This window comes from Myripristis murdjan, chromosome 7 (genome assembly GCF_902150065.1).
Source record: "Myripristis murdjan chromosome 7, fMyrMur1.1, whole genome shotgun sequence".
In the NCBI taxonomy this organism is placed as follows: domain Eukaryota; kingdom Metazoa; phylum Chordata; class Actinopteri; order Holocentriformes; family Holocentridae; genus Myripristis; species Myripristis murdjan.
Window position 1 is genome coordinate 85001 of NC_043986.1, and position 11897 is coordinate 96897.

Genomic DNA, 11897 nt, shown 5'->3' on the forward strand with positions numbered 1-11897 from the left:
TGGTTATTAAATAACTGCAGTTCTCTGTTCAGCTCCGCCTCGTTTTCATTCACATTTTGTTTTTGTTTTTGTTTTCAGTTTCATTTCATTTCATTTCATTTCATTCGTCCAGATGAAACAACCAGAGTCACCAAATAACCTTCAAACAAACAGCAGCAGGTCTGCTCCAACACGTTGCTCAAAGGCACTTCAGAGCAGAACCGACATCTTCATGAACAGAACGTTCTCTGAAGAACCAACAACATTTACCACCGTTCTGACTCTTCATTTAGACACACACACACACACACACACACACACACACACACACACACACACGCAGCATGTCTGCCACTGAAGACATTTTGAACGACCACATTCATCAAAGCGTCTCTTCTGTGAAACTATTCTGTGAAAGTGTCTAACTAAAATAAAAAATCAGTTGCTAACTAACCAAACTATTGAACCACTACCATCAACCTGCCCCCGGGAGGCGCTGCCGAGCCGCTGCAGCAGCCAACAACATTTACAGAAAGTCTTTCATCACAAATGCAGTAACTGAGCCGCACTGGAACCTCCTCACTGCGCTCTGCACTGTGTGTGAGCCGGGCTTTTATTGTGATGGGTTCATTTCCACATCTGTGGACAATAAAGACGATCTTAAGATAAGATAAGATAAGATAAGATAAGATAAGATAAGATAAGATAAGGTAAGATAAGATAAGATAAGATAAGCCTTCATCAGTCCCACCACAGGGAGGTTCACAGCTGCAGCAGCAACAATAACTAAAGACAGAAGAAATATAGAAAGAAGGAGAAATAAATAAGACACAGAATAAAGAATAACTGAATGCTGCATGATCAGTGCTGCACAGGTCATGTGTGTGTGTGTGTGTGTGTGTGTGTGTGTGTGTGTGTGTGTGTGTGTGTGCAGATGCTCTCCTGGCAGCAGCTCGGACTGCAAAGGAAGGAGCTGTGATGTGACTCCTCCTCGAGCCTCAGGAGGAGCAGTGTGAGGCTGGAGGAGGAGGAGGAGGAGGAGGAGGAGGAGGAGGAGGAGGAGGAGGAGGAGGAGGAGAAGGAGCAGTGTGAGGCTGGAGGAGGAGGAGGAGGAGGAGGAGGAGCAGTGTGAGGCTGGAGGAGGAGGAGGAGGAGGAGGAGGAGCAGTGTGAGGCTGGAGGAGGAGGAGGAGGAGGAGGAGGAGCAGTGTGAGGCTGGAGGAGCTCTGCAGGGGGTCACAGTGCTGAGCCTGGCCTGGGAGTTCTGCTCCATCAGGGATGTCAGCTTGGCCTTCATCCTCCTTGGCTGAGGCCACTACAGGAGCTCAGCCTCCTCCGCAGGTGCAGCCTCCTCCGCAGGTGCAGCCTCCTCCACAGGTGCAGCCTCCTCCGCAGGTGCAGCCTGCTCAGCAGGTGCAGCCTCCTCAGCAGGTGTAGCCTCCTCAGCAGGTGCAGCCTCCTCAGCAGGTGCAGCCTCCTCCGCAGGTGCAGCCTGCTCAGCAGGTGTAGCCTCCTCAGCAGGTGTAGCCTGCTCAGCAGGTGTAGCCTCCTCAGCAGGTGTAGCCTCCTCCGCAGGTGCAGCCTCCTCCGCAGGTGTAGCCTCCTCAGCAGGTGCAGCCTCCTCAGCAGGTGCAGCCTCCTCCGCAGGTGCAGCCTCCTCAGCAGGTGCAGCCTCCTCAGCAGGTGCAGCCTCCTCAGCAGGTGCAGCCTCCTCAGCAGGTGCAGCCTCCTCAGCAGGTGTAGCCTCCTCCGCAGGTGCAGCCTCCTCAGCAGGTGTAGCCTCCTCAGCAGGTGCAGCCTCCTCAGCAGGTGCAGCCTCCTCCGCAGGTGCAGCCTCCTCAGCAGGTGCAGCCTCCTCAGCAGGTGCAGCCTGCTCCGCAGGTGCAGCCTCCTCAGCAGGTGCAGCCTCCTCAGCAGGTGCAGCCTCCTCAGCAGGTGCAGCCTCCTCAGCAGGTGCAGCCTGCTCTGGACTTTCTGTAAAGGGACATCGTATCGTCTGTCCGCTCCAGGGTATTGTTCAGGTGAGCACCCAGGTACCTGTAAGATGTCACTATCTCAGTGTCCGTTCCCCAGATGTTCACAGGTGTCTGGGGGGAGGGGGAGGGGGGTTCCTGCACCTTCAGCTCCTCAGTCTTCCATGTGTTGATCTGGAGGCAGTTCTGCCGGCACCAATCCACAAAACCCAGTGTCAGCTCTGTGTTCAGCTGTCGTCACCACGAGCGATGAGACCAACAAACGCAGAGTCATCAGAGAACCTGTGCAGGTGACAGGTGAGCTTTGGGAGGAGCCTGCAGTATGGAGGGTGAACATGAACGGGACCAGGACTGTTCCCTGTGGGGCCCCTGAACTGCAGATGCCATGTCCCACACACAGCCCTGAGACCTCACATACATACATACATACATACATACATATATAAAATACATACATACATACATACATACATACATACATACATACATTACATACATACATACATACATACATCATACATACATGCATACATACATTACATACATATATAACATACATACATACATACATAACATACATACATAACATATATACATACATGCATACATACATACATACATACATATATAACATACATAGATACATAGTTAAATGTGAAGTCTTCAGGCCTGTGTGAGTCGTGTGTCTGTGTGGTAACGGTCGCACAGACCTGATCGATCCATCGTCACGTTCTCTGATGATCAGCTTTAATATCTGTGCGATTGACCTGCGCTGACACGGCACGTCCATGTTCTTTTAGAACAGAGAGACGACAACACTCTTGAGATAAACACAAAGAAACAGAGGAGGTTCTCTTTTGTTCCACCTCCTTCAAAGCTCCTGCTGTCATTCATCATGAAAACCTCATGCAGGTATTTTCTATAATACTGTCTGTGGAAGACCAGCTTGTTTTCTCCGTGGTCTCAGGTCTTCTGGTTCTACTGAACAAATTCTGCTCTTATTATTTTTTACCTCTGTGGTTCTGAGTGTTCTGTGGCGTCGTGATGCCACGTGGTCACAAGAGTCTGACCTCATCATTAAAATCTGAACGGCTTCACCAAAACAGAACCATGAACCAGCAGCAGAACATCATCCTGAGGCTCTGTGACCCGGCCGAGTTCTCAGCAGCTGCCATCGAACCACAGGGTTCCCCCCCCTAACAGAGATACAGGGTTCCCCCTCTAACAGAGATACAGGGTCCCCCCCCCCTAACAGAGATACAGGGTTCCCCCCCCTAACAGAGATACAGGGTTCCCCCTCTAACAGAGATACAGGGTTCCCCCTCTAACAGAGATACAGGGTTCCCCCCAACAGAGATACGGGGTTCCCCCCTCTAACATAGATACAGGGTTCCCCCAAACAGAGATACAGGGTTCCCCCCAACAGAGATACAGGGTTCCCCCTATAACAGAGATACAGAGTTCCCCCCAACAGAGATACAGGGTTCCCCCTCTAACAGAGATATAGGGTTCCCCCCAACAGAGATACAGGGTTCCCCCCAACAGAGATACAGGGTTCCCCCTCTAACAGAGATACAGGGTTCCCCCCAACAGAGATACAGGGTTCCCCCTCTAACAGAGATACAGGGTTCCCCCTCTAACAGAGATATAGGGTTCCCCCCAACAGAGATACAGGGTTCCCCCTCTAACAGAGATACAGGGTTCCCCCCAACAGAGATACAGGGTTCCCCCTCTAACAGAGATACAGGGTTCCCCCTCTAACAAAGATACAGGGTTCCCCCCAACAGAGATACAGGGTTCCCCCTCTAACAGAGATACAGGGTTCCCCCCAACAGAGATACAGGGTTCCCCCTCTAACAGAGATACAGGGTTCCCCTCAACAGAGATACAGGGTTCCCCCTCTAACAGAGATACAGGGTTCCCCTCAACAGAGATACAGGGTTCCCCCTCTAACAGAGATACAGGGTTCCCCCTCTAACAGAGATACAGGGTTCCCCCCAACAGAGATACAGGGTTCCCCCTCTAACAGAGATACAGGGTTCCCCCCTCTAACAGAGATACAGGGTTCCCCCTCTAACAGAGATACAGGGTTCCCCCTCTAACAGAGATACAGGGTTCCCCTCTAACAGAGATACAGGGTTCCCCCTCTAACAGAGATACAGGGTTCCCCCTCTAACAGAGATACAGGGTTCCCCCCAACAGAGATACAGGGTTCCCCCTCTAACAGAGATACAGGGTTCCCCTCAACAGAGATACAGGGTTCCCCCTCTAACAGAGATACAGGGTTCCCCTCAACAGAGATACAGGGTTCCCCCTCTAACAGAGATACAGGGTTCCCCCTCTAACAGAGATACAGGGTTCCCCCCAACAGAGATACAGGGTTCCCCCTCTAACACAGATACAGGGTTCCCCCCTCTAACAGAGATACAGGGTTCCCCCTCTAACAGAGATACAGGGTTCCCCCTCTAACAGAGATACAGGGTTCCCCTCTAACAGAGATACAGGGTTCCCCCTCTAACAGAGATACAGGGTTCCCCCCAACAGAGATACAGGGTTCCCCCCAACAGAGATACAGGGTTCCCCTCTAACAGAGATACAGGGTTCCCCCTCTAACAGAGATACAGGGTTCCCCCCAACAGAGATACAGGGTTCCCCTCTAACAGAGATACAGGGTTCCCCCCTAACAGAGATACAGGGTTCCCCCTCTAACAGAGATACAGGGTTCCCCTCTAACAGAGATACAGGGTTCCCCCCAACAGAGATACAGGGTTCCCCCTCTAACAGAGATACAGGGTTCCCCTCTAACAGAGATACAGGGTTCCCCCCTCTAACAGAGATACAGGGTTCCCCCCAACAGAGATACCCTAACCCTAACCCTCATCTCCCTCACCTGTCCCTTCACTCACCTGCATCTCCACTTACCTCCACCCTGCTACAGTATATGAGCCGGTTCAGAGCTCCACACTCCACCAGTTGGTCGTTTGCCATGCGTGCTAACTCAGCTCCTACATGCCTGTTTGCTTTATTTGAAACTTTGACTTTTGTAACTCCGGATTTTTCCCTGTGCCTCCAGACTCAGCCTGCCTCACCTGGCCCAGCCTGCCTCACCTGGCCCAGCCTGTCTCACCTGGCCCAGCCTGCCTCACCTGACCCAGCCTGTCTCACCTGGCCCAGCCTGTCTCACCTGGCCCAGCCTGCCTCACCTGGCCCAGCCTGCCTCACCTGGCCCAGCCTGCCTCACCTGGTCTGCCGCGGGTCTCCTCCAAGCTGGACGTGCCCAGAACACCTCCACAGAGGAACACCTCCACCAGGAGGAAAGCCTCCACAGAGGAACACCTCCACAGAGGAACGCCTCCACCAGGAGGAACACCTCCACAGAGGAACACCTCCACCAGGAGGAACACCTCCACCAGGAGGAACGCCTCCACCAGGAGAAACACCTCCACCAGGAGGAACACCTCCACAGAGGAACGCCTCCACCAGGAGGAACACCTCCACAGAGGAACACCTCCACCAGGAGGAACGCCTCCACCAGGAGGAACACCTCCACAGAGGAACACCTCCACAGAGGAACACAAATATTATATTATATTATGTCATGTTATGTTATGTTCTGTCAGGCTGGATGAGCTCCCTGTCTGTCTGACTGTGTGAGAAAACAAACCAAGAATCCATGAAGCTGCTTAAAGCAACACTCACACTCACACACACACACACACACACACACACACACACACACACACACACACACACTTGTGAGGTTTGTGATTCATTAGATGAATGAACAGTTTAAGGTGGGGGGGGGGGGGAGGGGAGGGGGGGGGGCAGCTGAGTGTAAACACTTCCTGCTTTGACATCACATGAAGATGATGCCTGTCTGTCTCTCTGCCTGCCTACCTGTCTGTCTGTCTGTCTGCCTGTCTCTCTCTCTCTACCTGCCTGTCTGTCTGCCTGTCTCTCTCTCTGTCTGCCTGTGTCTCTCTCTGCCTGCCTACCTGTCTGCCTGTCTGTCTGTCTCTCTGCCTACCTGTCTCTCTCTCTGTCTGCCTGTCTGTCTCTCTGCCTGCCTGTCTGTCTCTCTGCCTGTCTGTGGAACAGGCTTAGGGTTCCTCAGCCTCTGATTGGTCGAGCCACAATAAAGAAAAATGTCTCTCAGGTTCTTCCCAGCGGCCTGCAGGGTTCTGCAGAGGAACCCACCTGCTGACCCCGTCTCCATGGTAACCAACAACACCAACTAACAGACCAGCTGTCTGAATCTGTCAGGTTAACACACACACACACACACACACACACACACACACACACACACACACACACACGCACACGCAGGCACGCGCACGCGCGCGCACTGAGACGTGTGTCAGTTTGATGGTCTCGTGCTGCTCAGCAGACAAGTTGGTCACGTGATGAAACCTGTCTGAGGCTCTGCTCTCTGCGATTAAACCTCAACTTTCAGCAGCAGCTTCCGCCGCGCCGCGCCGCGCCCTGCCGCGCCCTGCCGCACCCTGCCGCGCCGCGCCCTGCCGCGCCGCGCCCTGCCGCGCCGCGTGTCTCAGAGCAGAGGAACCGACAGAAAGCAGGTTCACATGTCAGTACCACACAAACACACACACACACACACACACACACACACACACACACACACACACACGGGTTTCTTGCCGCCCCGCCGCAGCAGATAAACAGCGTGAAAAGTGACCGGAGGCTGGTGCGGCAGGGCTGGGTCAGACCTGTTATTGTTGTTCAGTGTGTGTGTGTGTGTGTGTGTGTGTGTGTGTGTGTGTGTGTGTGTGTGTGTGTGTGTGTGTGTCCTACCTGCTTCACGTGCACGCCTCGCAGCCTCCGCGCTCAGGTCCCGGTGGGATTCGTGCTCGCGACATGTTGATCACATTTCAACACATGATGGACGCTGTGACGTCACGACCCGCTGCCTGCGGCTGATTGTCTCGCGCTGTGTCTTTCACATCGGCTGGAATCGATTAGCTGATTGATCGGTTGATTGTCGCCGCCGCCGCGCGCTCGAGCCAGCTGAGCCTGTCCGCGGATCGATAATCCTCTGATCGGAAAACTGATCTGCTCCATCAGTCACCGATCAGCCTCCTCACGGTGAGCCTCCTCCTCCTCCTCAGCCAGCAGCCGCTCCTCAGTCTGACTGAAGCTGCGCTCCATCAGCAGCACACACACACACACACACACACACACACACACACACACACACACACACACACACACACACACACACACACACACACAGCTGAGCTCTTTGGGATTTGTCTTTTACTCCATTATAACTGTTATAAATAAACAAACAAACAAACAACTATAATAATAATAATAAAAACATCTTTGATTGATCAATCACTGATAAATAAATGACGTCATAATGACCTCTGACCCCGCACGCTCCCTTTATTCAGCTGTTTGATTTGTCTGTTTATGTCTTTATCATGTTCATCACAATATGTTATATTGTTTATCAGTTCTGCTGACCAGCCTGTGGGGGGCGCTGCTGCTCAGCACACACACACACACACACGCACGCGCGCACGCACGCGCGCACACACACACACACACACACACACGTTTCACTGATTCTTGGGAATTTGGATAAAACAGGTTTTAATTTTGAAAAAAAAAAAAAAAGTGAGTTAAATGACAAAATCTGAAGGTTTATCATTATAGGCCAAGGTCTTGGCTGTTCAGCAATGTACCGGTACAACCTCCTCATTTTGAATTTTTTTCATAAAATAGGTTTTTCCAGTTATTAGGCTACTTTGTTTTTGTCAACACCGTCACCGTAATGTTTTTTTTTTTTTAATTTGAAAAATATATTTTTGTATTAAAGAGACTAATACTTTAATAACTCAGCAGCACCAAAGAAACATATTGTAAGCATATTCATTTAAAACCAATATAACTGCCTCTGACGGTGGTGACAGTGGCCTCATTAAAACATACATTTCCAAAATTTATTCCACTCAAGTCAATGGCTTCTTGCTTAACAACTTTATTTAACTATTTGGTACAAAAAATAAGAATCCTGAGCTCTGTTATAAGCATTTTTCAGACTTCAGTCATCACCGTCACACAGAAAACCTGACGGTGGTGACGTCTGACGGTGGAGACAAAAACCTGCTCTTTCACATGATCAGCATGAGTTGTTCACATTAGCCAGCTTGTTTTCACCCTGTTGCTACCTGCATCAGACCTCTTCTTAAAAAGTATACATTTATTCCATAATCTAATCTAATATTTTTTATACAGAAGTGACGGTGTTGACATGTTATGGTTGTGACAGTAGCAGTGTCCAAACATATGAAGAGATTTAAGAGAAAATAGCAAACTTCCAGGAGCCTGAGCGGTCTTGAAGCATGCAGTAGAGCTGAAGGCTTGAAAAGGGATCCTCAGGAATGTAATTGACCTTGTAGTTTTTTTATTATTATTTTTTAAATAAATATCTGACGGTGGTGACGAATATCTGGGACACATTTTGAGCAACCACAAAATAATAGTAAATATTGTTCAAAACCCATCGTTTGTAGTTTTTAATACATATTATGATGTACTCTTTCATGTGGTAAAGATATTATTCAATGAAATTATTACTTTTTGTTGTTTTAATCAAGTTGAAATGATTATCTCCTATCTGAGGACAACTGGTTTTGTAGGCCATGGGCCAACATATAATCATTAAATTAATACAAATTAAAAATAAACCTATAAAAGAACCTTACAAATGTGCAAAGGACCCCCTGATGATGCCCCTGATTCTTTTTATTCATTAAAATGTTGTACATTTCCAGCAGAAATAGCATTTTTCTTAGTGGGACATGATTTATCCAAATTCTCAAGAATCAGTGATTTCATTTATTCCTCCAGACACCAGATTAGCCGGTCATGCTACCAGCAGATTAGCCGGTCATGCTAACACCAGATTAGCCGGTCATGCTACCAGCAGATTAGCCGGTCATGCTAACAGCAGATTAGCCGGTCATGCTAACAGCAGATTAGCCGGTCATGCTAACAGCAGATTAGCCGGTCATGCTACCAGCAGATTAGCCGGTCATGCTAACACCAGATTAGCCGGTCATGTTACCAGCAGGGGGCAGCAGGTTCACACTGACGTCGGCCCTCATTTACACTCTCCTGCTCCGAATGTGTTCAACCAATCAGAACGAGCGTGACGCCAGTTTCTCTTTCTCTTCTGATTGGTTGAAGCCAAACAGCCAATCAGAGAGCTCTTTGTTAAAGCAGGGCGGCTCCTGTGAAAATCGACAGGTTTGGATTTTTATCAGTGAATCTTTTAGTCACTGATCCTGTTGATGTGAAGCAGCTGCTTCCTGCTTCCTGTTTCCTGTTTCCTGTTTCCTGTTTCCTGCTTCCTGTTTCCTGCTTCCTGCAGGGGCGTGGCTGTTCACGTCAGAGGATTTGGACGTGGCAAAGCGCCGGTTCCTGTTTTTTTACGGGTTCCTGAAGGAGGCAGAGAAAACCTGCATGAAGCTTTTTGAGGTGAAGTGGAAAACGCTGTGGGAGTCGCAGGATCGCCTGCCGGAGCGTCAGGGGCGGAGCGTCAGGGGCGGAGCGTCAGGGGCGGAGCGTCAGGGGCCGGAGCGTCAGGGGCCGGAGCGTCAGGGGCGGAGCATCAGGGCCGGAGCGTCAGGGGCCGGAGCGTCAGGGGCGGAGCGTCAGGGGCGGAGCGTCAGGGGCCGGAGCGTCAGGGGCCGGAGCGTCAGGGCCGGAGCGTCAGGGGCGGAGCCATCGTTTTAGAAGTGAGGGGGACAAACTGTTCAGAGGTCTGTTGACTGATTTATCATAATGGCTGTTAACGTGCGGGGGACGGAGGGCACAGATACAGGAAGTGTGGGGGACATGTCCGCCGTGTCCCCCGCGTCCGCTACGCCCATGAGGAACGTCCCAACTCATCCAGTGGAGAACCGAACGTCCCGGGGTAAGCTGTGGAATCTGCGCCTCCTCTGGCCACGCCCTCTCTGACGTGCTGGCTGTGCCGCCCCGAGGAGGGAGGTGACATTAAAACGTTAACGAAGCCGACGTTCACATTCTTCCTGTAATGTGTTTTATAGGAGCTGGGCAGCAGCCTCCCTGCCGCGGGGCCCCGGGCCTCCGTCAGCGCCACGGGGCCCCGGGCCTCCGTCAGCGCCACATGGGACGGCCTGAGCTGGGCCGGCCTGAGCTGGGACAGCTAACCCTAAGGCTCACCTTCATCACCTGGCAGAGGACATGCTGCCGCTTCAGGCCCGCTCCACCTGAATCCATGTAAACCTGAATTATATTACTCTACCCCCCCACCCCCCTTCTCTTTTTCTTACTGTTGCTCTTTTTATCGTTGTTACCGAGTTTGAGTTTATTTATTTGTTTATTTGTTTGTTCATTATTCCATTATTCCATTATTATTCCATTCCATTCATTAATCGATAGAAAAAAATGAAAAGAGCAGTTTTCTTGAAAGAAGCAGTTGCCTGGAGAGATGAACTTGTCATCAGAGCAACACAGTAAAAACAAAAAATAAAAAAAAAAGGTGCTGTGTTCCTGTTCCTGTAGGTTCCTCTGATCAGCTGATCGCGGCAGCAGAGCTCCGCCTGCCGGCGCTGGGTCGCTCTCACCGACTCCATCAAAATCAAGAATAAAACGGAGTGCGATCGTTTGCTTGTTTTTATTTGTGTTTCATCTGTTAAAATGTTGGCTGTTCCTCTTTGGTTCTCCTCACTCGTGTTCTTGTGTTTGTATCTTTATACTGGAAATGTTGGGATTATTCATTTAGTTTGTGTTTTTAGTTTGAGGTGAAAAGTGGTAATAATCCGCTCCTCTCTTCTTGGTGTTTGTGTTTGGGATGATTTGCTCTGGCTAACAAACTACGACACTCAGTTTTTTCTTTGTTCCTTCTTTTTGATATTTATGAGTCTTATTTTGTAAGTATTTCTATAATCATATCGCTGTAAATGTTGGGATTATTCATTTCTACGTGAATTAAAACAAGAGTTTAAGGCAAACATGCAGAGGCACTGAAACACGCCATCCCAGCATGCACCTGTGTGCCAGATGTCCCTGTTATTATGAACCCCACCAGAGTTCTGGGCAAGACATTACATCTTACAGCCAACCACTTGTGGGCATGGCACACCCAGAACCCCAGTGGGATCCATAATCAGTGTGAATGCTCGTTCAGAGCAAACCGATTGGACCTCCTGCTCACCTGGGGGCGTGTCCAGCGTCCCGGGGCGTGTCCAGCGTCCCGGGGCGTGTCCAGCGTCCCGGGGCGTGGTCAGCGACCCAAGCTGAACACGCTACCCGTTCTCCATGTGTAGCGTGTATTATGGGGCGGTTGTAATATTTGATTTGGTTTGATGTATTAAAGTCAGATGTTTGTTTGATGATTTGTTTTGCGTTCTGTAGCTGATCAGCTGATCAGAGCAAACTGCTGCTTTGGTTTTGCAGCTGTTTTGGTTCCTTGGTCTTGTGTGTATCAGCGGACTGATCAGCCACCATAAGAGACCGCGGCGTCACCCAGCAGGTCCGTGTGTTCAGGTCAGTGTGTTCAGGTCCGTGTGTTCAGGTCCGTGTGTTCAGGTCAGTCAGGTCAGTGTGTTCAGGTCAGTCAGGTCGGTGTGTTCAGGTCAGTGTGTTCAGGTCGTGTGTTCAGGTCCGTGTGTTCAGGTCCGTGTGTTCAGGTCCGTGTGTTCAGGTCAGTGTGTTCAGGTCCGTGTGTTCAGGTCAGTGTGTTCAGGTCCGTGTGTTCAGGTCCGTGTGTTCAGGTCCGTGTGTTCAGGTCAGTCAGGTCAGTGTGTTCAGGTCCGTGTGTTCAGGTCCGTGTGTTCAGGTCAGTCAGGTCAGTGTGTTCAGGTCCGTGTGTTCAGGTCAGTCAGGTCAGTGTGTTCAGGTCAGTGTGTTCAGGTCAGTCAGGTCAGTGTGTTCAGGTCCGTGTGTTCAG

At 50.5% G+C, this 11897-nt stretch overlaps 1 protein-coding gene and 1 long non-coding RNA gene across 2 annotated transcripts in view; one reads left to right on the forward strand and one right to left on the reverse strand.

The window, feature by feature from the left end:
• The window catches only part of ccdc120a (coiled-coil domain containing 120a), a 46972-nt gene extending 40172 nt beyond the window's left edge, over window positions 1-6800 (reverse strand). Inside the window, exon 1 of the mRNA XM_030055304.1 lies at window positions 6767-6800. The gene's annotated coding sequence lies outside the window, so the exon portion shown is untranslated. The remainder of the gene's footprint in view (window positions 1-6766) is intronic.
• A 127-nt stretch (window positions 6801-6927) lies between these two features.
• On the forward strand, window positions 6928-11160 carry LOC115361720 (uncharacterized). Its single transcript, XR_003928440.1, has 3 exons — window positions 6928-7057; window positions 10033-10225; window positions 10511-11160. It is a non-coding gene; the product is annotated as an uncharacterized LOC115361720 (long non-coding RNA).
• Window positions 11161-11897: the final 737 nt, after the last annotated feature.